Source organism: Bos indicus x Bos taurus, chromosome 15, assembly GCF_003369695.1.
Source record: "Bos indicus x Bos taurus breed Angus x Brahman F1 hybrid chromosome 15, Bos_hybrid_MaternalHap_v2.0, whole genome shotgun sequence".
Taxonomy (NCBI): Eukaryota; Metazoa; Chordata; class Mammalia; order Artiodactyla; family Bovidae; genus Bos; species Bos indicus x Bos taurus.
In genome coordinates, this window is record NC_040090.1 from 23,508,419 (window position 1) to 23,534,628 (window position 26,210).

Sequence of the window (26,210 nt, forward strand, 5' to 3'; positions counted from 1 at the left end):
ATAGTTGCTGTTGACCCTGTGCTTGTACTCTTGACATCCAGTTTTGCTTATGATAACTACATAAATCTGCTTTGATGCATTTCTGTATTGATTATATAGTTTAACTCTCAAATAACAACCTTATTTCCATCTTTTCCATTTCTTTGGGGGGCATTAAAGTGTTGCCCCATATAGTGACTACAATTTTATGCACTTTTGAGGCAAGTCCTATCGGATCTTGACATTTCAGCTTCTAAAATTTAAAGACGATTTGTCACAAAGGTGCTTGGAAGGAATCATTGTGCAGAGGTAAACTCCTTTCCATCCAGAAGAGATTATCTTGAATCTGCAGGGTGTACATGTGAGACAGAATAGAGGTCTCCCAGGATAAATTTGGGACCATTCTTATTTCTGGTCTAGTGGCAAAGAGTTATACGGAGAAAAAAATGTTCTTTCTGTTTCATGAAACTCAAATGAAAGCAAATCTTAAATTCTCCCCTCCCTCGCCAAGAAAATGTAATTCGCAGGCTTGGCTGGATGAAAAGGTTGAAACACTTTAATTATTGATAAGATAAACTAGAGTAAGAGTGATCAAGGTATCAGACAGAAGACACTTGAAAGGCTAAGTTTGAAAGCAAGTATTACATGGTGGCTCAATTGAAAATGCAGGTGGCTATAGACAGTACAAGTGAGGAGGAAAATTGAAGAGACTTATTTTTATCAAGAAAACCAATTATGGAAACTCCAGGTACTTTCTTCAAGGAGGAGTTATTATCAGTTCAGTCTTTGCCTGGTCCCCTATTTTATGTGAACAGCGACGGCCAGGCCAGAAGTGATTTAGTCCGGATGAAAAAGACTTTCAAAAAACAAGCATGAGGACTGACTGAAGTGAGCTGCTGGCAAAATTCAGCTCTGTGAAGACTGTTACAGATGCCAGTGCCACGGCTGAGAAGTAAAAATTTAATAATGCTGAAAGGACTCTTTGCCATTATAACACAAATCAACTTTTATTAATTAAGCTGAAAGGAAATGTGTTTTCTTATAATATCCTGAGGTGTGGATTTTCATTTTCGAAAAGTCCCTTGGCTTTTCTTTTCCTTTCCCCTCTGTGATGGAGGTTTGGCATTCCGAGGCATTCAGACTTTGTATTGACAATTAAATTTGCTGAATCTTTTTCATTTGTCCTTTCACATCGGTGCTCCATTCTTTTCTATCCGGCTTTGTGCGTCTCTGCTGGGAGGCTGATCTTCATGGACTGTAGTGCTGGCCTCCGTTGCCCACTGGTTTCCACTTGAGTTCAGCAGGAAACTGATGGGCAGCAAAAAGTGAAGTTGGGGAATTTTTCTATCAATTTTCTGCCTAATAAGTTGATAGGCATTCTGATTCTTTACTGAAGGTCACATCTCCTCATGGGTGGTCTTTTCCTGTAGATAAAGGCCCATGCCTAGATTGGAGTTCAGTTAATATCGTCCCTGGTGTCTCAGAGGTTAAAGTGTCTGCCTCCAACGCAGGAGACCCGGGTTTGATCCCTGAGTCAGGAAAATCCCCTGGAGAAGGAAATGGTAACCCACTCCAGTATTCTTACCTGGAGAATCCCATGGACGGAGAAGCCTGGTAGGCTACAGTCCACGGGGTCACAAAGAGTCGGACACGACTGAGCAACTTCACTCACTTATACATATAGCTGAGAAATTCGAGGTCCTACTAGGAAGGAATAAAGAGAAATGGATATTGGTGTGGCACCAACAGATATCCTGGATGAAAACCCAACTTCCAAGTCTGAATGAGGAAATTAAATCTAAGACAGATTCAGAAAGTACACGGGTAACATAGAAAGTAATGAAACTGGAATTAAAGCCTGTATTTCCTGAATTCAAGGGCTGCATTTCTTTGAAAGTGTGCAGCCTTGGCTTGAATTCCAGTGTTCTCTACGCTCTAGGGTTCCAAGGACTTGCTTTTATTTGGAAGATAGCATAGTATATCCAGGTGAAGAGTACTGGAACCAAAATGCTAAGTTGCTTCAGTCGTGTCTGACTCTGTGCGACCCCATAGATGGCAGCCCACCACGCTCCCCCGTCCCTGGGATTCTCCAGGCAAGAACACTGGAGTGGGTTGACATTTCCTTCTCCAATGCATGAAAGTGAAAAGTGAAAGTGAAGTCAAAAGCTCAGTCGTGTCCGACTCCTAGCGACCCCATGGACTGCAGCCCACCAGGCCCCTCCGTCCATGGGACTTTCCAGGCAAGAATACTGGAGTGGGGTGCCATTGCCTTTGGCTGGGTTCAAATACCAGAACTTCCCTTACCTGTTCTATGGCCTTGAGTAAAATAAGTTAATTCTTGGTCCTGCAGTGTCTTCATTTGTAAAATGTGAATGAAAATAGTATCTACTTCATAATGTTTTTTATAAGGAAAATGAAATAGCCCAATTCTTTAGAACAGTGCCGAACAGATAAGCACATATGTGCATACTCAGTTGCTAAGTGGTGTCTGACTCTTTGTGACCCCATGGACTGTAGCCAGCCAGACTCCTCTGTCCGTGGAATTTTCCAGGCAAGAATACTGGAGTGAGTTGCTGCTTCCTTCTCCAGGAGATCGTCCCAACTCAGGGATCAAACCTGTGTCTCCTGCATTGGCAGGTGGATTCTTTACTGCTCTACCACCTGGGAAGCCCTGACAGATAAGTACTAATTGTTAGTTTTATCATTAATATCCTAAGCATCATCACTAGTCATAAGGTTTTTTGTGAGTATTAAGTGTTCTGTTGAAAGTTATGGGAAATGGTTGCATTCAAGAATGTGAAAGTGAAAATGACTCAATCGTGTCTGACTCTTTGCAACCTCATGGACTATATAGTATGTGGAATTCTCCAGGTCAGAATATTCAAGTGGGAGCCTTTCCCTTCTGCAGGGGATATTCCCGACCCAGGAATTGAACCAGGTCTCCTGCCTTGCAGGCAGATTCTTTACCAGCTGAGCCACCCAGAGAATGCCCTGGAAGCATTCAAGATTTATACTGAATTTATTGCTATGAGATGTGGAATATGAAAGAAAGAAAAAACAGCAATCAAATATGGTTCCAAAATTTTGGTTTGAGCAATCAGAAGAAGTCATGATGTGAGATGTGGAGACATTTGATTTGAATAAGAATTCTGGAGGATGAAACAATTTATCCTCTTTTTATATGTGGGAAAACTGAAACCCATATGGGTTAGGCAACTTGTCTAAGACCATAAGATCAAGAAAAGGTAGAATTGAAATACCAACCCAAGTTTATCTGACTTTACAGCCTATTTTGTAGATTTCAGTTTTAGGCACTAAGTAAGATTTTTTTTCCTGGCAGTTTCTTTTTTTTAAAATATAAATTTATTTATTTTAATTGGAGGTTAATTACTTTACAATATTGTATTGGTTTTGTCATACATCAACATGAATCTGCCACGGGTGTACACATGTTCCCCATCCTGAACCCGCCTCCCACCTCCCTCCCCGTACCATCCCTCTAGGTCGTCCCAGTGCACCAGCCCCAAGCATCGAGTATCATGCATCGAACCTAGACTGGTGGTTTGTTTCATATATGATATTATACATGTTTCAATGCCATTCTCCCAAATCATCCCACCCTCTCCCACAGAGTCCAAAAGACTGTTCTATACATCTGTGTCTCTTTTGCTGTCTTGCTTACATGGTTATCGTTACCATTTTTCTAAATTCCATATATATGCGAATTAGTATACTGTATTGGTGTTTTTCTTTCTGGCTTACTTCACTCTGTATAATAGGCTCCAGTTTCATCCACCTCATTAGGACTGATTCAAATGTATTATTTTTAATGGCTGAGTAATATTCCATTGTGTATATGTACCACAGCTTTCTTATCCATTCATCTGGCAGTTTCTTAATTCATTCAAAATCTGAATATCAGGACTCTTTTGCCTCTGAATTTATGGCTCAAATGCTCAGTTGTGTCTAACTCTTTGCAACCTGCCAGGTTCCTCTGTCCATGGATTTTTCCAGGCAAGAATACTGAAGTAGGTTGCCATTTCCTTCTCCAGGAGATCTTCCTGAGCCAGGGGTCAAACCCACATCTCTTTAGTCTTCTGAGTTGTCAGGCAGATTCTTTACCACTAGTACCACCTGGGAACCCCCTCTAAATGTATAAGTGAATTCATTTACTCTAATCTGTTTCTCACAGCTATAATATAAAATATATTTCATTTTTACACCCCTCTTTCACTCTCATTTCAGAGATGAAAGACTTAAAGGATGAAAAGTGGCACAACTTGGGTCTTACAACTAGTTTATAATTGAGTTGGATCTTGAATTCAGGTTTTGTGCCTTTAAGCCCCATTGAGTATTTCCAGTAGGAAAGGACAAGGGCAATATGGTTTGGTCAGAAATGCAGCTTTAATTGGTTGAGAAGCATGGGATATAATTTATATTCTGTAGATGGAAAATCCCATGGACGGAGGAGCCAGGTAGGCTGCACTCCATGGGGTCACTAAAAGTCGGACACGATTGAGCGACTTCACTTTCACTTTTCACTTTCATGCATTGGAGAAGGAAATGGCAACCCACTCCAGTGTTCTTGCCTGGAGAATCCCAGGGACGGAGGAGCCTGGTGGGCTGCCGTCTATGGGGGTCACACAGAGTCAGACATGACTGAAGTGCCTTAGCAGAAGCAGCAGCAGATGGAAATAAATGTTAAATGGAACCTTCTAAGGTTACTCTGGGTTTCTAGAGTTAACCTTCTAGATGAAGTGAAGAACATACTGATGGGGTTAGGATGATGTCATACTGGAAAATATGCAAAAATAAATATGGCAAAAAACTCTAAGATTGGCACAAGATTCTTCAGGTACTCAAGTAAATATCACTATTAATATAGAAATTAAAGCCAAATTAGAGTAAAGGAGTAATTTCTACTTGAGATGATGCCATATAGCATATACCTTAATGTTTATTCCATGGGTTTAAACACTCCTTTTATTATGAGAGGAGACACTAGTAAGGAGAATAATAAAAAACAGATAACACAATCATTAATTATTAATAATATTAATTATTATATTGTACTATATATTAAGTAATATAATATTTTATTATGATGGTATATTATTATATATAGTAACATAATATATTAATAATAATAATAGCTTTTAAATTTCAGAACAAAGCTGATGCACTCAAATAAATTACTTTTTCTTTTTCTCTTAATCATTTATCAAGAATTTTTAAGACGTTACATGCCAGTGTGAAAATAAAACAGAAAGCCATTAACTCATAAAATCATGTATTTATTCATGAATTCCACAATGTTTATAAGGTACTTATTATATGTCAGACTCTCTATTAGGTGCTGGGGATCCAAAGATCTCTAAAACATAGCAGTTTGCTCTCAAGGAACTTCTAGTGCCAGAAATGTCAAAAAAAAAAAAAAAAACAACTGCATTTAAGTCTAATGTTACATTGGTAACAAGAAATAGACAGAGAGTATTTATTTTGGTGGATTATATGGATTTAAGGGAGAAGAAGATGGGGCTGAAAATAAGTAGAAATGACCTTGTAGAAAAGTAAAAGTAAAGAGTGAGGTGGATAGAATTCCAAGAGGGAATTTTATGAACCAAGTATGGAGGCTAAAAATCTTGGGGAAATGAATGAATTGTAGATATGTCAGTATGACTGTACTGGGTGAAATAGAAGGAAGGAGATGAGGCTAAAGATGAGTCAGGGTCTGCGGCTGTTGCTTCTGCTGCTAAGTCACTTCAGTCATGTCCGACTCTTTGTGACCCCATGGACTGTAGCTCACCAGGCTCCTCTGTCCATGGGATTTTCCATGCAAGGATAATTGAGTGGGTTACCATTTCCTATTACAGGGGATCTTCCTAACCCAGGGATTGAACCTGCATCTCCTGTGGCTCCTGCATTGCAGGCAGATTCTTTACTGCTAAGCCATCAAAGAAACCTGAATCAGGGTCTATACCCTATGTAATCTTGAATTCTATCTTAAGAGTTTTAACTTTACATAATAAATAGACAAGAACATCACAAAATATATGAAGTAGGGAAGGATCTAGAACAAAATGATAGAATAAGAAATATTTTGATCTCTCAAGATAGGAGTATAGTCAGTGTATATTTAGGTTTTGCTGCAGTAACAAAGTACTCCCAAATCTCGCTGTCTTCCCAAAAGAGATTTATTTCTCACTAACATTACACATGAACTGTGGCTCTGCTTATGCCTCTTCACACCAAGATCCAGGCCAAAAGAGCAGTCCCTATTTGGGCTTGTAGTACCAGAAAAAACAATGGTAGAAAATGCAGTAGAGACATTCATGGCTTCCTGTTTCAATTTTATTGGTAAAAGCAAGTAACATGGCCAAGCATGATGCCAATGGGACAAGAACATGTCCTCCTATTACAGGGAGAGGGAGCATTACTAATAATGCTAGGAAGTAATTAATTCATAATTACTAAAGTGTTTTTGCCTGGAGAATCCAGGGGTGGGGAAGTCTGGTGGGCTGCTGTCTATGGGGTCGCACAGAGTCGGACATGACTGAAGCGACTTAGCAGCAGCAGCAGCACCTAGGAAGATTCATAAAATCTATGACAGCATGGGTATAATATCTATTTATTTCTGGTTTTTTTCTTCTTTTAACCCAGAAGACAATCTTGTATGTGTGTGTTTTGGTATGTGTTTTTATCATATATCACAGTGCTGGCATTGATCATATCCATGTCTTAAACACATTCTCTCCCTGTAACAATGATATCAATATGTATCTAGCACACTTGACATACTCAGAAAGTTAGAGGAAAACAACAGAATGGGAAAGACTAAAGATGTCTTCAAGAAAATTAGAGATACCAAGGGAACATTTCATGAAAATATGGGCACAATAAAGGACAGAAATCATATGGACCTAACAGAAGAAGAAGATATTAAGAACAGGTAGCAAGAATATACAGAAGAACCATACGAAAAAGATCTTCATGACCCAGATCACCATGATGGTGTGATTACTCACCTAGAGCCAGAATTCTGGAATGCGAAGTCAAGTGGGCCTTAGGAAGCATCTCTATGAACAAAGCTAGTGGAGGTGATGGAATTCCAGTTGAGCTATTTCAAATCCTGAAAGATGATGCTGTGAAAGTGCTGCACTCAATATGCCAGCAAATTTGGAAAACTCAGCAGTGGCCACAGAACTGGAAAAGATCAGTTTTCATTTCAATTCCAAGAAAGGCAATGCCAAAGAATGTTCAAACTGCTGCAAAATTGAACTCATCTCACACACTAGCAAAGTAATCCTCAAAATTCTCCAAGCCAGGCTTTAACAGTAAGTGAACCATGAACTTCCAGATGTCCAAGCTGGATTTAGAAAAGGCAGAGGAACCAGAGATCAAATTGCTAACATCTGATGGATCATCAAAAAAGCAAGAGGGTTCCAGAAAAAACATCTATTTCTGCTTTATTGTCATACACCAAAGCCTATGACTGTGTGGGTCACAACAAACTATGGAAAATTCTGAAAGAGATGGGAATACCAGACCACCCGACCTGCCTCCTGAGAAGTCTGTATGCAGGTTAGAACTGGACATGGAACAACAGACTGGTTCCAAATAGGGAAAGGAGTATGTCAAGGCTATATATTGTCACCCCGCTTATTTAACTTATGTGCAGAGTACATCATGAGAAATGCTGGGCTGGAGGAAGCACAAGCTGGAATCAAGATTTCCAGGAGAAATATCAATAACCTCAGATATGCAGATGACACCACCCTTATGGCAGAAAGTGAAGAGGAACTAAAAAGCCTCTTGATGAAAGTGAAAGAGGAGAGTGAAAAAGTTGGCTTAAAACTCAACATGCAGAAAAGGAAGATCATGGCATCTGGTCCCATCACTTCATGGCAAATAGATGGGGAAACAATGAAAACAGTGACAGACTTTATTTTTGGGGGACTCCAAACTCACTGCAAATGGTGATTGCAGCCATGAAATTAAAAGATGCTTGCTCCTTGGAAGAAAAGTTATGACCAACCTAGACAGCATATTAAAAAGCAGAAACATTTATTTGCCAAAAAATGTCTGGATAGTCAAAGCTGTGGTTTTTCCAGTAGTCATGAGAGTTGGACTATAAAGAAAGCTGAGTGCCAAAGAATTGGTGATTTTGAATTGTGCTGTTGGAGAAGACACTTGAGAGTCCCTTGGACTGCAAGGAGATCCAACCAGTCAATCCTAAAAGAGATCAATCCTGAATATTCATTGGAAGGGCTGATGCTGAAGCTGAAACTCCAATATTTTGGCCACTGCTGCGAAGAACTGACTTATTTGAAAAGACCCTGATGCTGGGAAAGATTGAAGGTGGGAGGAGAAGAGGGCAACAGAGGACAAAATGGTTGGATGGCATCACCAATTCGATGAATATGAGTTTGAGTAAGCTCCAGGAGTTGATGATGGACAGGGAAGCCTGCCATGCTGCAGTCCATGGGGTCGCAAAGAATCAGATATGACTGAGTGACTGAACTGAACTGAGCACACTTAACATACTCAGAAAGTTGACTGGTTGTTTGGTATACTAGTATAAGTAGAGAGAGAAGTAAGATAAAGCTAAAGTATCTTCGTTCTCCTGATTACTCCCCCAAATATTTTGATCATAAACTTGTTTCCTTTTCCAAAACAACCGAAAGCCACTAGGCAGGTAATTTAAGTCCTTATACAATGACTATGAGACCAACTCTGTTGCCCAGAAAGTATCCCCTTCGATCACTGGTCCAATTCACCCCCCAATTCACCCCCAAAGCTTCTGGTTGCACACAGTTCCCTTCCTCTTTCTCTTTTGTGGTCAATTATAGAACATATTACTCAAGGAGTTGCAAACCAAAATGAAAGAGAATGATAACAGCACAGAGAAAATAAGTTATTTTCTGCTTGAGAGAATTATGAGCCTGTGAATTTGGACATCTCAGAAGGGAAGTCAGAGGCTGATATTTGTTACTGCTGAGCCCCGTGTTCATTTTGAAGAAGAGAAAAAGTGAGATGAGGATGTCAATCTTTCCTTTACTGCTCTGCTTCTCCCAAGACCTTAGATTTATGTGCCTTAATTTTAGAGAAATGGATTATTGTTTGAGCTTTGCAAATGCAAAGGACTAGGGGAAGGGACTTGTTTGGGGCAACTTCATAGGAGCTGTTACAGATGGGATAGGTAACCCAGGAGAAATACGATTGCATATTACTTGAGGGCATTCATAACTGTGTTTCATGGTCATGGCAGTCATTTTTGACCAAACATGGTTTCATATTTCTTGTATTCAGCTCACTTGGTAGTGGGTGATGAGCATCTTGAATCCTCATTTCTTTTTTTCGGGGCTTTTGCCTATCTGAAGATCTTACTTGAGGGAATTTTTAAAGTGCTGAAGTATTAGTAGATATATTCTTTATCTAGATTTCTTGAATGCCTTCTTGCCCCAGGTCTGTGTGAATCGATAAGGGAATGATGGCAAAGAAAACAGACTACTTCCACTTATGGTGCATATGTTCTACTATTTGTTAATTTAACTCACCCAATAATATGTGTTGTCTACTGTATGTATTGCTAGGCCCTGTGCTAGGTGAGAAAAAGGAAATGAAATTCCTGACCTTCAGGAGCTTATAACTTATTCATGGAAGAGAAACATAATCCACAGAGTTAGTGTTCTCAACAGTAAAGTCCCTTTTCAGTTGTATCACACATTTGATGAATGTTTATAAATCACAAAGAACTGTGGCAAGGGGTGGCTGCAAAGGATAGGGTCATATCCTTGTCACTTGTGGGACTTATAGCCCTAATTAAAATTAGCCAAAATATTTTGAAAGGCAGTATATGATATGTTCCATCACACAGGTAATATTTAATAATAATAGTAGTAGAAACAACAGTAACTAACACTCATTTGCTCTTACCATTTGCTAAACACTCTTCTAAGAGTATTAAATGCTTTAGCACCTTTATTAATACAATAACATGAGGATAAGAATTGTCTTCATTTTGTAGTTGGGATAACTGATGATATCTCAGATAACTGATAGGTTAAAACCATATGGCTAGTGGGAAGTAGGTCCAGATTTTCAACTTCAATAATAAGACTTCAGGACCTGAATCCTTAAGTGAACCAGAAATAAATAGGGCTTGTATTTTATAGGAATCAATAAGGACTTTATTGGAATAAATAAAAACAGGTTGCTTATGGGAACATAGAAATATGGGTGTTTTCAGACTGAGGTGATCAGAGATGCTTACTGGAGAGGATGGGATTTGAAGCAGGCTTTTGAAAATGGGCACTGCCCTTGAATTGTGACATCAGACAAAATACTAAGGTGATCTCCCGAGCATTTTCTCAAATGGCATTTAAAAAGTCCTTCATACCTATCCTCATGAATAGGAAGCTCTAATTAAATTTGCAGAATGTTTTGCAGGAACATCTGAGAGTGAAATATGAATAGTCCTACCTTCCAGAAGGTTTTCTGTGAGGAGCCTCAGAGTGTGAAGAGATTTCACTATAGAGAGAAGACACGATTCCAGGTTTGCCAAATTTAGAAATCACATGAACTGCTGGATGTAGAACAAGTTTTGATTCCTCTTTGGTCTTTTATTCCACTCTCTGTTAAATCAGTGTGAGCTGACCTTGTCTTCGCTTGGACCTCTTTCCCCTCCTTTTATTTTTCTTTCACCTTCTACCTTCTCTTCTTATTCTCTGTCTCTTCTTCTAAATGCATCTCGGCCATGAAATCATATGCGAAAGAAAAAAAGCTTTTTGCCACAATTAATATGGAACGGGTCAAGATCTAATTTCTGGATCTCATTCCCTAAGATATGAACATGACGTTAAAGTTAGAATAAACATACCGTTTCATAGAGCCCACAATATTTTGGCCAAAGATTATCTCCAGGCTGGATTTGGTTAGAATTTTATGTTCAGCTAAATAGGCCACATGTTTCTGTCAACTAATACTTAATGTCATCAATTTCTTCAAAAGTTCCAGAGAATAAAAATAACCCTTGCATTTTGATATGCTTGTGTGAATATACTGCATAACATTTTCTCTAGGTGACACAGCACCATACTTGGTATTTATGTAAGCAGTATTGAGAATACACTCCCCCTGCCCTCCAGAATTTTCATGTGCTCAACAGCATGGGCCTGCCTACTTTGGGAAAACTTGAGACAGGAGCATATGAACTTGAGGTACAGATAAACTAGAAAGTTTTAAAACAATGTTTGGCTTCAAAGCAACTCTATAATGGAACAATTTTGAATGCGATGAGATATTCATAGTAGGATTCAATTCCTAGACATTATTTTTTGACATTCAACTTTTCAGTTTCCCACCTATCATGTGAAATGAAGAACACGTATCCATAGAGCAGCTTTCTACTTTAAATTTAAACGTAATTATGTGGTGTTCCAGACTTCAAGGTAAAAAAATAGGTAGACACGAGTTTTTATGCAACTCGATGTTTCAAATGTGACATACGTGAGTAAGGATGCAATATGTATAAGTGGAAAAGTTTAATCAGAACCATGGACACAAAATTCTAACACCAATATAGATTTCTGTGGTTTTTATTCCAGGAAAGGGAAATTTAGTCCTCAAAATAGGATGTGCATTCCCCAAACCAATAATTAACTTGGAAAAAATAGTTGAGGCAGATTTTCTGAGTCACTGGGATATGGTCTTCGAGTCATCTTTCTAATTAGTTGGGGGCATCCATCAGCCCAATTTGCTAAGTTAAATGATATGGTACAGTGCTGGGAGTTTGACAGGTTACTCTATTACTTTTCAGTGGAGACATTTTAACAAAACAAAGTTTTGAAAAATAGCATTTTAAATGGTGGATGAAATGAAAAACCACTCAGAACCTCCACAGCCATACTTATTGGAGAAACAGGACAAATATCTACATTCTGAATTATTGCCTAGCACATACAATCACTCCAAAATGGATATGTATTATATCAGTCTATGGAGAAGCAAGATGACAGCTATGGAATGAGGGAAACCACAGGGCATCTCTCAATTAGTCATCCAGCCTTCCCCTCAGCCCAGTTACATGGTGCTTCTGATTTTATTTTTCCCTATGAACCCTCAAAGCAGTGGCACTACAGACAGGCAGGTACAGAGAGTGGCGGGTAGAAGACTGGCTTATCAAGGAAGTTTCCCACGTACATGACTCAAGGAATCTATCACTGGAGTTGATTCCAGAAGTCTGGTGACAACAGAGAGTAATTAATTGCTAAGGGTACAGGTTATAGAATCAAACAGACCTCTAAGTCAAGTCCTCTTTTACTTTTTTACTGATATGAACTTGGAGAAGTTTTCTTTTTCATGCTTGACTTTCTATAATTGTGCAATGGAGATAAATAATACAGCGGAGAATTTCCTTGAGGATTCGATTACATACATACAGAGTTATTGTTAATATTACCATTATCACCTTTGCTTTCTTTCAAAATTTCTCTTGTATATGACTGCTCCTCTGAGAGCTCACAAATAAGTCTAAATGCATTACTAAGAAGTGTTAATGGACAACCACATATTCTTTGATATGCTTTTGCCTAACCAAGAGAATATTTATGCTATAACAGGCACTTCTTACTGTACTTATAAACTACAAGGCAAATAAACAGACTTGTGATTAAACTGAGAAAAAGAGAGTCATGTAGCTCTCTAAAAAGAGACACAGCTCTTTGCTTGAGCTTTATAATCTCGGCCCCTGGGCTCAAGGCTTATTTCTGATGACTGACTTGTATTGCACTTGGCTGATGTATCCTGCACAGCCATTGCCACGTCAGAGGATTCAACCATTCATCCTGCAATAGAAGGAGCAGGAGACTCACCCTAGTTCAACTACAGACTACATTCTCTAAGCAGCTTTCTGCTCAGCAAAATCTTGACTATGGTAGAAATGTGGGTATTATGGATGAATGTCCTGCAGTTTAACTTCACCTACCCTTGGTCAGGAGGGGAGGAATGAGAAAGAGATAAATGGTCAGTGACATCTAGGCATTGGCCTGGAACTTTCAAGGCAAGGAATGAAGCCCAAATGGACCTCTGAAAAATATACCGAGTTCTCTCATTGGAACCTTATGGCTAGAATTTTCTTTCTGTTGTGACGGTTTGTATTCCAAGGGTAGGAAACTGAATTAAGAGGGGGACTAGAGAAATACTGTAATTGGACATAGGGAATTTGGAAACTTTACTCCTGAGTTGATCCTAAGGTAACATACTTGATCCAGGGATAGGACAGACATCTTGAAAATGTTCCTGGTGAATTTCAGTAAACCAGATTGATTCTTTCCATCTTTATTTTATCCCAGGAAACCCAAGAAAATTGTGATTGCTGTGGGATGCATGTCCTTTGATGACAGAAATATAGAAAGTTTTTTACATATAAGGATATTCATTATCGAATTATTTTTAGTTGTAAAAATTAGAAAAATTGTTTAGCTAATTTTTAAACAGTGTCATGCATATATTAAAAGTTGTCTACAGATATTAAAAACTCAAGTTGTAGCATAATATTTAATAACATTAAGTGTCTTCATGACCATGTTAAATAAAGTAGGCTGTCATGAAACAGCATGTCTAATGTGATTTATATTTGGAGAAGGGAGGATTTTAAATGTGTACTCATGTGAAAAAAAAAATCTAGCCAGGTATATTCTAAAGTATTAACAGTGTAGATACATAACTGACAGTCTTATTTTCTTCTTCTATTTTTTCCTGAATTTTGTATGTTGTCTCCAGTGGATACACTACATTTTCCTAACCAAAAATAAAAATGGGAGATAAAATCATCAACCTACCTTAGAAAAAGAATAACAATTAATTTTTGTCTTGATATAAAGTTAAAATCATGACATCCATGAGCTGTGAAATGCATCTCTTTGCATTTCTTCTCTATTCATGGCATTTAAGGTTGTCACCCTTGTGAATCTGTAGAGAATATTATTTATGTGAAGAGGTGTCAATATCTTTTTAAAAGAAGATGCCAATATTCAGGGTCATCAAAAATTCTAATGATGATGGCTGCAATAATAATAATTGCACACATTTGCATAGCATTTGGAAGTTAATAAAGATTCTTCAGATTTTTCTATGAAAGAATAGTTCTGCTCAAGGAAAACTTTCTTATTAAGCATGAGGAGAAAAGTTTAAATAAATGAGGCAATTTAACCATTTATTATAAATAATAATTTAAAATAGAAGAGAATAAAGCACAACTTTTATCTCTCAAGGAGAAATAAAAAACTAAGTCTCAACCAAAGCTTCCTGTAAGTTGCTTGCAAGTGACAGATCTGAACTCTGCCCAGTGGAAATTACTCTGCTGCTACTATATTACCAAGACTCCACACAGCTAATCTTGGATCTAGTCCTCTCCACCCACCTATTTTTCCACTAAGAAAGGCATAATACATTTTCTAAAACCATGAGAAAGCACAGTTAAATGCACAAACTCGCTCTTTCTAGCCTGCTTCCCCAACCCTACTGCTTTACAAATATTTTGCCAGCCACGTTTTAGATGCAGGAGAGTCAGATTTTGGATGTAGCAAAAAGAAAATCAGCTACAGACAATTTGAGGGTCCACCTTTCTCAGAAAAGAGAAATGGTTCTCTTGGTTTAAGTATATGCCATGCAAGGTTATACCCATATAGGTTTATTATATTCTATTTATTAAATGACATGCCTTCTTATTTCCTTTATTTATTATTTTGTATTCTCAGAATTTATTCTAAGTTCTGATTTTTATCTCTTGAATCAGCCTTAAGACATATACTGAGATCACTCAAGAGTGAGAAGAATGAACTTGAAAAAATAAAAAAAAAGTTTGATTGACAGTCCCTTACTGAGCATAACTCTGATTGTCACAAAAAGTGCAAGAAAATTATTCCCGTTCTTTTAAATAAATGGTTTAACCTGAACTCAAATGGAGGAGAAGAATGAGAATTGAGTCAGTTCGGGGAATTTGCTTCAGAGGGATCAAGGTGAGGATGCGTGTTTGGTTAAAACAGCTTTTGTCCAGTATCTCCAGCTGACTGAAAGAGCGGTTTTACAGAAATCCCATTAATTATTTGGAGTAAAACTATTGCTTGCTGTTCAGTTGCTCAGTCGTGTCCGACTCTTTGCAACCCCATGGACTGCAGCATGCCAGCTTTCCCTGTCCTTCACCATCGCCCGGAACTTGCTCAAACTCATGTCCATCGAGTCAGCGATGCCATCCAACCATCTCATCCTCTGTCATCCCCTTCTCTTGCTGCCTTCAATCTTTCCCAGCATCAGGTCTTTTCTAACGAGTCGGCTCTTCATATCAGGTGGCCACAGTATAGGAGCTTCAGCTTCAGCATCAGTTCTTCCAATGAATATTCAGGACTGATCTCCTTTAGGATGGACTGGTTTGCTCTCCTTGAAGTCCAAGTGACTCTCAAGAGTCTTCTCCAACACCACAGTTCAAAAGCATCAATTCTTTGGTTCTCATTCTTCTTTATGTCCAACACTCACATCCATACATGACTACTGGAAAAACCACAGCTTTGACTATATGGACCTTTGTTGGCAAAGTAATGTTTCTGATTTTTAATATGATATTGAGGTTTGTCATAGCTTTTCATCCAAGGAGCAAGCATCTTTTAATTTTTAGCTTTAAGTGTCTTTTAAAATTATTGCTAGAAGGTCATGAACATTGGTTAAAAACATGAACTTTGAGTTCAGGATGACCACGTTTAAAATTCTGTCACTTTTTCTGAGGTTCAGTTTTCTTGTTTTCTCACTTGTGAAAATGGGATGAGCCTACCTATTTTCCAATATTGTTGCAAGGATTAAATATACTAATGTATGCAAAGTGTTTAGCATAATACGTGGTGCACTCAATTCAGTCACTCAGTCGTGTCCATTCTTTGCGCCCCCATAGACTGCAGCATGCCAGGCTTCCCTGTGTGGCAACAACTCCCAGCGCTTACTCAAATTCATGTCTCAAGTCAGTGATGCCATCCAAGCATCTCATCCTCTGTTGTCTCCTTTTCCTCCCACCTCAATCTTTCCCAGCATCAGGGTCTTTTCCAATGAGTCGGTTCTTCACATCAGGTGGCCAAAGTATTAGAGCTTCAGCTTAAGCATCAGTCCTTCCAATGAATATTCAGGACTGATTTCCTTTAGGATGGTCTGGTTGGATCTCCTTGCAGTCCAAGGGACTCTCAAGAGTCTTCTCCAACACCACAGTTCAAAAGCATCAATTATTCAGCACTCATCTTCCTTTATAGCCCAAATCACTCATCTGTACACTACTACTGGAAAAACCATAGCTTTGACTAGATGGACTGTTAGCAAAGTTATATCTCTGCTTTTTAGTATTCTGTCTAGGTTAGTCATAGTTTTTCTTCCAAGGAGCAAGTGTTTTAATTTCATGGCTGCAGTCCCCATCTGCAGTGAGTTTGCTGCTGCTGCTGCTAAGTTGCTTCAGTCTTGTCTGACTCTGTGTGACCCCATAGATGGCAGCCCACCAGGCTCCCCCATCCCCGGGATTCTCCAAGCAAGAACATCTGGAGTGGGTTGCCATTTCCTTCTCCAGTGCATGAAAGTGAAAAGTGAAAGGGAAGTCGCTAGGTCGTGTCTGACTCTTAGCGGCCCCATGGACTGTAGCCTTCCAGGCTCCTCCGTCCATGGGGTTTTCCAGGCAGTGAGTTTGGAGCCCCACCAAAATAAAGTCTCTCATTGTTTCCATTGTTTTCCCATCTATTTCCCATGAAGTGATGGGACCAGATGCTATGATCTTAGTTTTCTTAATGTTGAGCTTCAAGCCATCTTTTTCACTCTCCTCTTTCACTTTCATCAAGAGGCTCTTTAGTTCCTCTTCACTTTCTGCCATTAGGGTGGTGTCATCTGCACATCTGAGGTTACTGATATTTCTCCTGGCAATCTTGATTCCAGCTTGTGCTTCATCCAGCCCAGCATTTCCCATGATGTATTCTGCATATAAATTAAATAAGAAGGGTGACAATATACAGCCTGATGTACTCCTTTCCCAATTTGGAACCAGTCTGTTGTTCCATGTCCAGTTCTAACTGTTGCTTCTTGACTTGCTTACAGATTTCTCAGGAGGCAGGTCAGGTGGTTTTGTATTCCATCTCTTTAAGAATTTTCCATAGTTTGTTGTGACCCACACAGTCATAGGCTTTGGTATAGTCAATAATGCAGAAGTAGATGTTTTTCTGGAACTCTCTTGCTTTTTCGATGATCAAGTGGATGTTGGCAATTTGATATCTGGTTCCTCTGCCTTCTCTAAATCCAGCTTGAACTTCTGGAAGTTAACGGTTTATGTAGTGTTGAAGCTGGGCTTGGAGAATTTTGAGCATTAGTTTGCTAGCATGTGAGATGAGTGCAATTGTGTGGTAGTTTTAACATTCTTTGGCATTGCCTTTCTTTGTGATTGGAATGAAAACTGACTTTTTCCAGTCTTGTGGCTGCTGCTGAGTTTTCCAAATTTGCTGGCATGTTGAGTGCAGCACTTTCACAGCATCATCTTTTAGTATTTGAAACAGCTCAACTGGAATTACATCACCTCTACTGGCTTTGTTCATAGTAATGCTTCTTAAAGCCCATTTGATTTTGCATTCCAGGATGTCTAACTCTAGGTGAGTGATCTCACCATCGTGGTTATCTGGGTCATGTATATCTGGGTCATTTTTTGTATAGTTCTTCTGTGTATTCTTACCACCTCTTCTTAATATCTTCTGTTTCTGTTAGGTACATACATTTCTGTCCTTTATTGTGCCCGTCTTTGCATGAAATGTTCCATTGGTATCTCTAATTTTCTTGAAAAGAGCTCCAGTCTTTCCCATTCTATTGTTTTCCTCTATTTCTTTGCATTGATTACTGAGGAAGACTTTCTTATCTCTTCTTGCTATTCTTTGGACTTTGCATTCACTAGGGTATATCTTTCCTTTTCTCCTTTGCCTTTCACTTATCTTCTTTTAGTAGCTATTTGTAAGGCCTCCTCAGACAACCATTTTGTCTTTTTGCACTTCTTTTTCTTGGGGATGGTCTCGATCACTGCCTCCTGTACAATGTCATGAACCTCCATCCATAGTTCTTCAGGCACTCTATCTATCAGATCTAATCACTTGAATCTATTTGTCACTTCTACTGTATAATCATAAGGGATTTGATTTAGGTCATACCTGTATGGTCTAGTGGTTTTTCCTACTTTCTTCAATATCAGTCTGAATTTGGCAATAAGGAGTTCATGATCTGAGCCACAGTCAGCTCCTGGTCTTGTTTTTGCTGACTGTATTGAGCTTCTCCAACTTCTGCTGCAAAGAATATACTCAATCTTATTTTGGTATTGACCATCTGGTGATGTCCATATGTAGTCTCCTCTTTTATTGTTGGAAGAGGGTATTTGCTATGACCAGTGCGTTCTCTTGGCAAAACTCTGTTATCTTTGCCTTGTTTCATTTTGTACTCCAAGGCCAAATTTGCCTGTTACTCCAGGTATCTCTTGACTTCTTACTTTTGCATTTCAGTCCCCTATAATAAAAAGGACATCTTTTTTGGGTGTTAGTTCTAGAAGGTCTTGTAGGTCTTCATAGAACTGTTTAATGTCAGCTTCTTCAGCATTACTGAATAGGGCATAGACTTGGATTATTGTGATATTGAATGGTTTGCCTTGCAAATGAACAGATCATTCTGATGTTTTTGAGATTGCATCCAAATACTGTATTTCAGACTCTTTTGTTGACCATGAGTGCTATTCCATTTCTTCTAAGGGATTCTTGCCCACAGTAGTAGATAGAATGGTCATCTAAGTTAAATTCACCCATTCCAGTCCATTTTAGTTCAATCATTCCTAAAATGTCAATGTTGACTCTTGCTATCTCCTGTTTGACCACTTTCTTTTTTTTTTATTTAAATTTATTTATTTTAATTGGAGGCTAATTACTTTACAATATTGTATTGGTTTTGCCATATTATCAACATGGATCTGCCATGGGTATACACGTGTTCCCCATCCTGAACCCCCCTCCTACCTCCCTCCCCATACCATCCCTCTGGGTCATCCCAGTGCACCAGCCCCAAGCACCCTGTATCCTGCATTGAACCAATTTACCTTGATTCGTGGACCTAACATTCCAGGTTCCTATGCAATATTGTTCTTTATAGCATTGGACTTTACCCCATTACAAGTCACATTCCCAACTGGGTGTTGTTTTTGCTTGGCTCCATCTCTTCATTATTTCTGGAGTTATTTTTCCATTGTTCTCCAATAGCATATTGGGCACCTACCTACCTGGGGAGTTCATCTTTCAGTGTCATCTCTTTTCACCTTTTCACACTGTTCATAGAGTTCTCAAGGTAAGAATACTTATGTGGTTTGCCATTTCCTTCTCCAGTGGACCACATTTTGTTAGAACTCTCCAACATGACCCATCTGTCTTGGGTGGTCCTACATGGTATGACTCATAGTTTCATTGAATTAGACAAGGCTGCAGTCCACCCCAAAAAGAAATCCCATACCTATTAGTCCTCATTCTACCTACCACCTCAGCCCCTCAGTCATAAGTCGCTCAGTCGTGTCTGACTCTTTGTGACCCCATGGACTGCAGCCTACCAGGCTCCTCCACCCATGGGATTTTCCAGGCAAGAGTACCGGGGTGAGTTGCCATTGCCTTCTCCATAACTGTCCTTTTTATGTGTGTATATGCATGCTCATTCATGGGCTACTCTTTGCGACCCCAGGGACCGTAGCCCGCTAGGATCCTCTGTCCCTGGAAGTCTCCAAGCAAGGATACTGGAATGGGTAGCCATTCCCTTCTTCAGGAGATCTTCCCCACCCAGGGATTGAATTCGGGTCTCTTGCATTGAAGGCAGATTCTTTACCACCTGAGCCATGAGGGAAGCCCCACTGGGAACCGCCTAACTGCCTTTTAGCATGCACTTACTATTTGCTGAGCACTAGAAAAAGAAATTCATGTTCATTATCATATATAAATTTCTGAGCAATACTGAAAAGTTAGTATGGATATTCATACTTTAGGGAGGAAAAAATAACAGAGGCTTAGAGAGATTGAGGCTTCCCTGGTGGTTCAGATGGTAAAGAATGTGCCTGCAATTCTGGAGGCCTGTGTTTTATCCCCGGGGCAAGAAGATCCTCTGGAGAAGGGAATGGCCACCCACTCCAGTGTTCTTTCCTGGAGAATTCCATGGACAGAGGAACCTGGCAGGCTACAGTCCATGGGGTCATAAAAGAGTCAGATGTATATAAACAACATTGTATATGGGAAGGTTGTTAGAGTAAATTCTAACAGTTCTCATCAGAAGGATAACTTTATTTTTATTATGTCTATATGGGATGATGGGTATTAGCTGAGCCTATTGTGATAATCATTTTACAATACATGGAAATCAAACTATAAAGTCATATAATGATGTTTGTTGATTATTTCTCATTAAAACTAGAGAAAAAAGGAAAACCTATTTTGCAGTATTTACCAGCATGAAGCTGGCTTCTTTGGCAATGGGATATTAAGAACTTCCACAATTACTTAGATATTATCCTTTAGTTCCCAAATCATTTTGATTCCTCAAAGGATTAGATCAGAATAGTCTACATATTTTATATTATATATAGTATAGGCATGGACTGACACAGGTTAAGATCTGGCATAAAGGAGGCACGTGACACTCCAATACTCTTGCCTGAGAATTTCATGGACAGAGGAGCCTGGTGGGCTATAGTCCGTAGGGTTGCAAAGAGTCAGATACACCCGAGCAGCTGAGCACATAGCACTTACAGGTGTTTAACGAGTTGCAGGTGAATTAAATTGACTTAAATATTACATTGCTTTTGGTTGGTTGGTTATCTATTCAAAATTGTTTTTATTTCAATAAAGTTGAAAACAGAACACAGAAACACACACATGTAAAATGAGACAATCTGAGTCAATAGTGGGAAAGAAGAATCAGTAAGTCAGATAAATAGCTTAAAAAGATGGGGATACAATTTGAAGCCAGCTGTGAGTTCCTTACACATTCTTGCATCAAAGTGTTTAACAGTCAAAGGAAAGACAGAAATATAATCAGCTACATAAATCATAGTGGAAAATCACCAGTTTAGGAGGAGCACAAGCAGATCTGGTTCTAAGTTGTTGTTGTTGTTGTTTTTTAATGTGTATAAACAAGTTATAGCTAGCAATAGCTTCAGAGTAAATAAGACAATACAAATTCAGATGGTGTTTCTGATACCATCTTCACTAGGAGCTAAATTTATTGTGACCAATGCAAAATAATAAAAGAAACATCATGGGCAAAAGGCAAATATGAAGGATGCAAGGCCCTACACAAAACCATTGCTAATTATGTACAGTTTTTGTTTTGTTTTTCTGTGGAATTTAGTTACTTAGTATTGTGAACTATGTCATGCCTGTTTTTAACTGCCAGAGGATTCAGGGAACATAATCATGTTAGGTATTAAAAAACTTGCAAACAAAGGATTAAAGGAAAACAGTTTAATAAATCCCTTTAAAAATCCTCTGCAGCATTTCTTCTCATATTGTGTATTTCAGACAATAGTTAGAATTTGGAACCTTCAGGAAGTTTGCCTTTGCATTTTATGGGTCCTTGAATTTTCTGTAAAGATGAGATAAGTCCTCTCGCATGCTTCCATGGATGTCATTTCCATCTTTTAACAAATTCTCTTTGAAAGAAGCAATAGGTGCATCTCTGGCTATGAGAGGGATGTTCTCATTTAACTCCCTCATCAAGAGGCATGCAAGATAATATGGTGTAAAGAGCTTGACCTTTGAGATCAATACACCATAACACACTGGATAGTAGCTTTATGAATTTGAACATGCTTTTAACCTCTCTGAGCTTTAATTTCCTAATCTATAATATTACGCTGATGATACCAGTTGTGATAGACAGGGTTCATTCATTGTTAGCAACAAATAGTGATTGGTAAACTTAATGTAAACTTCATGAGTGTGGAATTTATTGGAAGGATGTTGCAGAAATTTGCAGAATATATGGGAAGACAGTAAAATGAGATTATAGGTGGGTGTGCAGAAACACTGTTATCTCCTCAGAAACTACTACTGTAATGAATGCCCTCCAGTGCTTTTCCTTGAATTACTCTGGTCAAGTTTCGTGATTCCTGGAAAGAGAGTCTGTTGGCCTAACATGATGGTTTGACTAGGAGAGCACAGGAAAGATTAGACTTAGAAAGATTACATACAGAAGATGATACATAATTCCCCAAAGGATGTCAGCCCCAAGAAGGGGAAATAAGTGCTCAGTTCAGTTCAGTTGTGTCTGACTTTGCGACCCCATGGACTGGAGCACGCTAGGATCCTCTGTCCCTGGAAGTCTCCAAGCAAGGATATTGGAATGGGTAGCCATTCCGTTCTTCAGGAGATCTTCCCCACCCAGGGATTGAATTCGGGTCTCTTGCATTGAAGGCAGATTCTTTACCACCTGAGCACGCCATCACAAATTCCCAGAGCTTACTCAAACTCATGTCCATCAAGTCGGTGATGCCATCCAACCATCTCATCTTCTGTCATCCCCTTTTCCTCCTGCTTTCAGTCTTTCCCAGCACCATGGTCTTTTCAAATGAGCCAGTTCTTCTAAATCAGGTGGCCAAAGTATTGGAGTTTCAGCTTCAGCATCAGTCCTTCCAATGAATATTCAGGACTGATTTCCTTTAGGATTGACTGGTTGGATCTCTTTGCAGTCCAAGTCACTTTTAAAAAGTCTTCTCCAACACCGCAGTTCAAAAGCATCTATTATCTGGTGCTCAGCTATCTTTATAGTCCAACTCTCACATTCATACATGACTGCTGGAAAAACCATGGCTTTGACTAGATGGACTTTTGTTGGCAAAGTAATGTCTCTGCTTTTTAGTATGCTGTCTAGATTGCTCATAGCTTTTCTTCCAAGGAGCAAGAGATTTTTTAATTTCATGGCTGCAGTCACCATCTGCAGTGATTTTGGAGCCCCCCCAAAATAAACTCTCTCACTGTTTTCAGTGAGAATTCCAGTTGAGCTATTTCAAATCCTAAAAGATGATGCTATCAAAGTGCTGCACTCAATACGTCAGCAAATTTGGAAAACTCAGCAGTGGCCACAGGACGGGAAAATGTCAGATTTCATTCCAGTCCCAAAGAAAGGCAATGCCAAAGAATGTTCAAACTACCACACAATTGCACTCATCTCACATGCTAGCAAGTAATGCTCAAAATTCTCCAAGCCAGACTTCAACATTACGTGAACCATGTACTTTCAGATGTTCAAGCCGGATTTAAAAAAGGCAGAGGAACCAGAGATCAAATTGTCAACATCTGTTGGATCATCAAAAAAGCAAAAGAGTTCCAGAAAAACATCTACTTCTGCTTTATTGACAACGCCGAATCCTTTGTGTGGATCACAATAAATTGGAAAGTTCTTCAAGAAATGGGAATACCAGGCCACCTGACCTGCCTTCTGAGAAATCTGTATTCAGGTCAAGAAGCAACAATTAGAACTGGACGTGGAACAACAGACTGGTTCCAAATAGGGAAAGGAGTACGTCAAGGCTGTATCTTGTCACCCTGCTTGCTTAACTGATATACAAAATACATCATGCGAAATACCAGGCTGGATCAGGCACAAGCTGGAATCAAGATTGCCGGGAGAAATATCAATAACCTCAGATATTCAGATGACACCACCCTTATTGCAGAAAGTGAAGAAGAACTAAAGAGCCTCTTGAGGAAAGTGAAAGAGAAGAGTGAAAAAGTTGGCTTAAAACTCAACATTCAGAAAACTAGAAGAAAAAGTGCTAGTCACTCAAAAAATGAATCAAAGAAAAAACATCTCTACTACATCTACCACAACACTGCCTTGTGAGATTAAATGCCTGGCACATAGCTATCCTGGAGTGAAAGCTCCATGAGGGAACACACTTTGCTTTATTCATTGCTGCATCTGAAATGCCTCGAATGGTAGCTTGCAAAAGTAGGTGCTCAATTAATATTTACTGAGCATGGATTCAGGGCATTTTTCTTTCCTTCTTTATTTCTGTCATCCTGACTCCCTTTTGGCTAAGCTTGTCAGGAGATGACAATCTCTGGTAACATGTCTTTTAGATAAATGACATTTCATAGCATATGCTACCTGTACTGCATGGTTATCATGATTGTTAGATTTTCATTCATTCATTGAGGCCAAAAGGAAAGCATCGGCAGGGCATTAGAGGATGGTGACATTTCCCTCAACACTTTTAGAAGTGAAAGCTTATCCAGTTTCCAATCTGAATGTCTGGTTCTGTGAACCAGAACTCTTTGGCTGTCTGTGTTTGCTCTCCTTTTCCTATTTTCCTCATGATATTTTCATGACTCCATGATCACACTTTATTTATTTTCCTGATGAAAGTTTCTGGGTGGAATCAAGAGTCACAAAAGATGCAGGGCTTGAAAACTGGAATTACAAGTGCAGCATCTAGAAGTTGTCTCTTAAAGAAGACCCACCATTTATATCACTTTGTACTGATAAATGCTGTGACAAGTTGTCAGTCTCTTTACAGTGCTGAGCAGGCAAGAAGCAAGTCTTTTAAAAAGAAGTGCAGGTTACTTTCATATATCCAAATGAGCATTGGAAAAACTGAATCATATCGTCCAAATGGCTTGTGGTGAATGATGCTACCTTTATGCACAGCCAAAAGCATACTCACAATCCTTTGTGTGTTGAGGGACTGACCCTTTGTGTGTTGAGGGGTTCAGGAGGAAAGGAATGAGAAGTATAAGGAATACAGGTTTTTGAATCTTGCTTCTACTTTTACAAGTTGTATGGCTGAGTAAATAGCTGTCTTTTCTGAACCTCAGTTTCCTATCCCTAAAAATGGGCATACAACTTCCTGGGTGGTTATTATAGAGATCAATGTATTAGTGATAAAAATTAATCTAGAAAAAGTGAAGCACATGAAAAGTAGTCAGTAATATTACACCTTCAACTCTGTTGCATAAAGAGCTCTAGGGTACTCTGAGAGATCTTTCTACAAATGAAGAAATTTCTACTAATATTCAGAATGCCTCAGATTGAACCCTGTCTTCATTATGAAGTAGCTGTGTGAACCTGGATAAGTTTTTTTTTTTTTTTTTAACTTATTTTAGTCTCAGATACCTCATACATAAAATAGGGGTAAGAATCCCCATTCTGTCTATCCATAATGACAGAGTTTTTATGAGGACCCCCTGAAACATGTGAAGTTGTGAGTGGTGAGTTCTTGTTAGTATTGACAGCATTCAGTTAGAGTAAGCTACATCTTCCATTATTCAGTATCTGTTGTGTGCTAGGCCCAGTATTACACTGTTAATATACATTTGTCCCTGTAATCTCCCAAGGCTGGTACATTTTGCATTAGAGGAAACTGAGGTTTAAACAATGTAGGAATATTTCCTATGTTAGTTTTCTAGGGATGTTGAAACAAAAGTATCATAAACCAGGTGGTTTAAAACAGCAGAAACTTACTTTCTCAACATTATTCAAAAGCTAAAAATTCAAAATTAAGATGTTGACATGGTCATGCTCCCTCTGAAACCTGTAGGAGAGATTTGTTCTTTTCCTCTAGCTGGGTTCTGGTGGCATCAATCTTTGAAATTCCTTGATTTGCAGACATATCACTCTAATCTCTGTCTCTGTCATCACATGAAGTTCTCTATGTTTCTATGTCTCTGCCTTCCCTTCTTTTAAGGGCATCAGTCATGTTAGATTAAAATCTACTCTAATGATCTCATCATAACTTGATTACATCTGCAAAGATCCTATTTCCAAATGAGGTTACATTCACTGGTGCCCCAACAAATCATTTTGGGAACACAATTTACTCTATAACATCACACAAAACCAACTATCTAGAAAGTGTTACAGATTTGATCCCAGGAATTCTGTTTCTAGAACTTGAATTCTTAAGCAGTAAGACTTACTAGAAATTCATCTATTTAGATGTTAGCTGAGCTAGAATTGGTACCTGAGCTGCATGAGTCCCAGGTCACTGACTTTCATTCTTTGCCTGACTGCCTTTGAGAAAAGAAGTATTCTGAAGTAAAAGTAGCAGGATTTTTTTTTTCTCCATTTTAATAGATAATGATTTTCTGTTGTGTTTGAGATCCTGATTTTTAAAGAAAGTAGGGCGAATAATCAGCTATTTTAGTGAACAGTGAGTA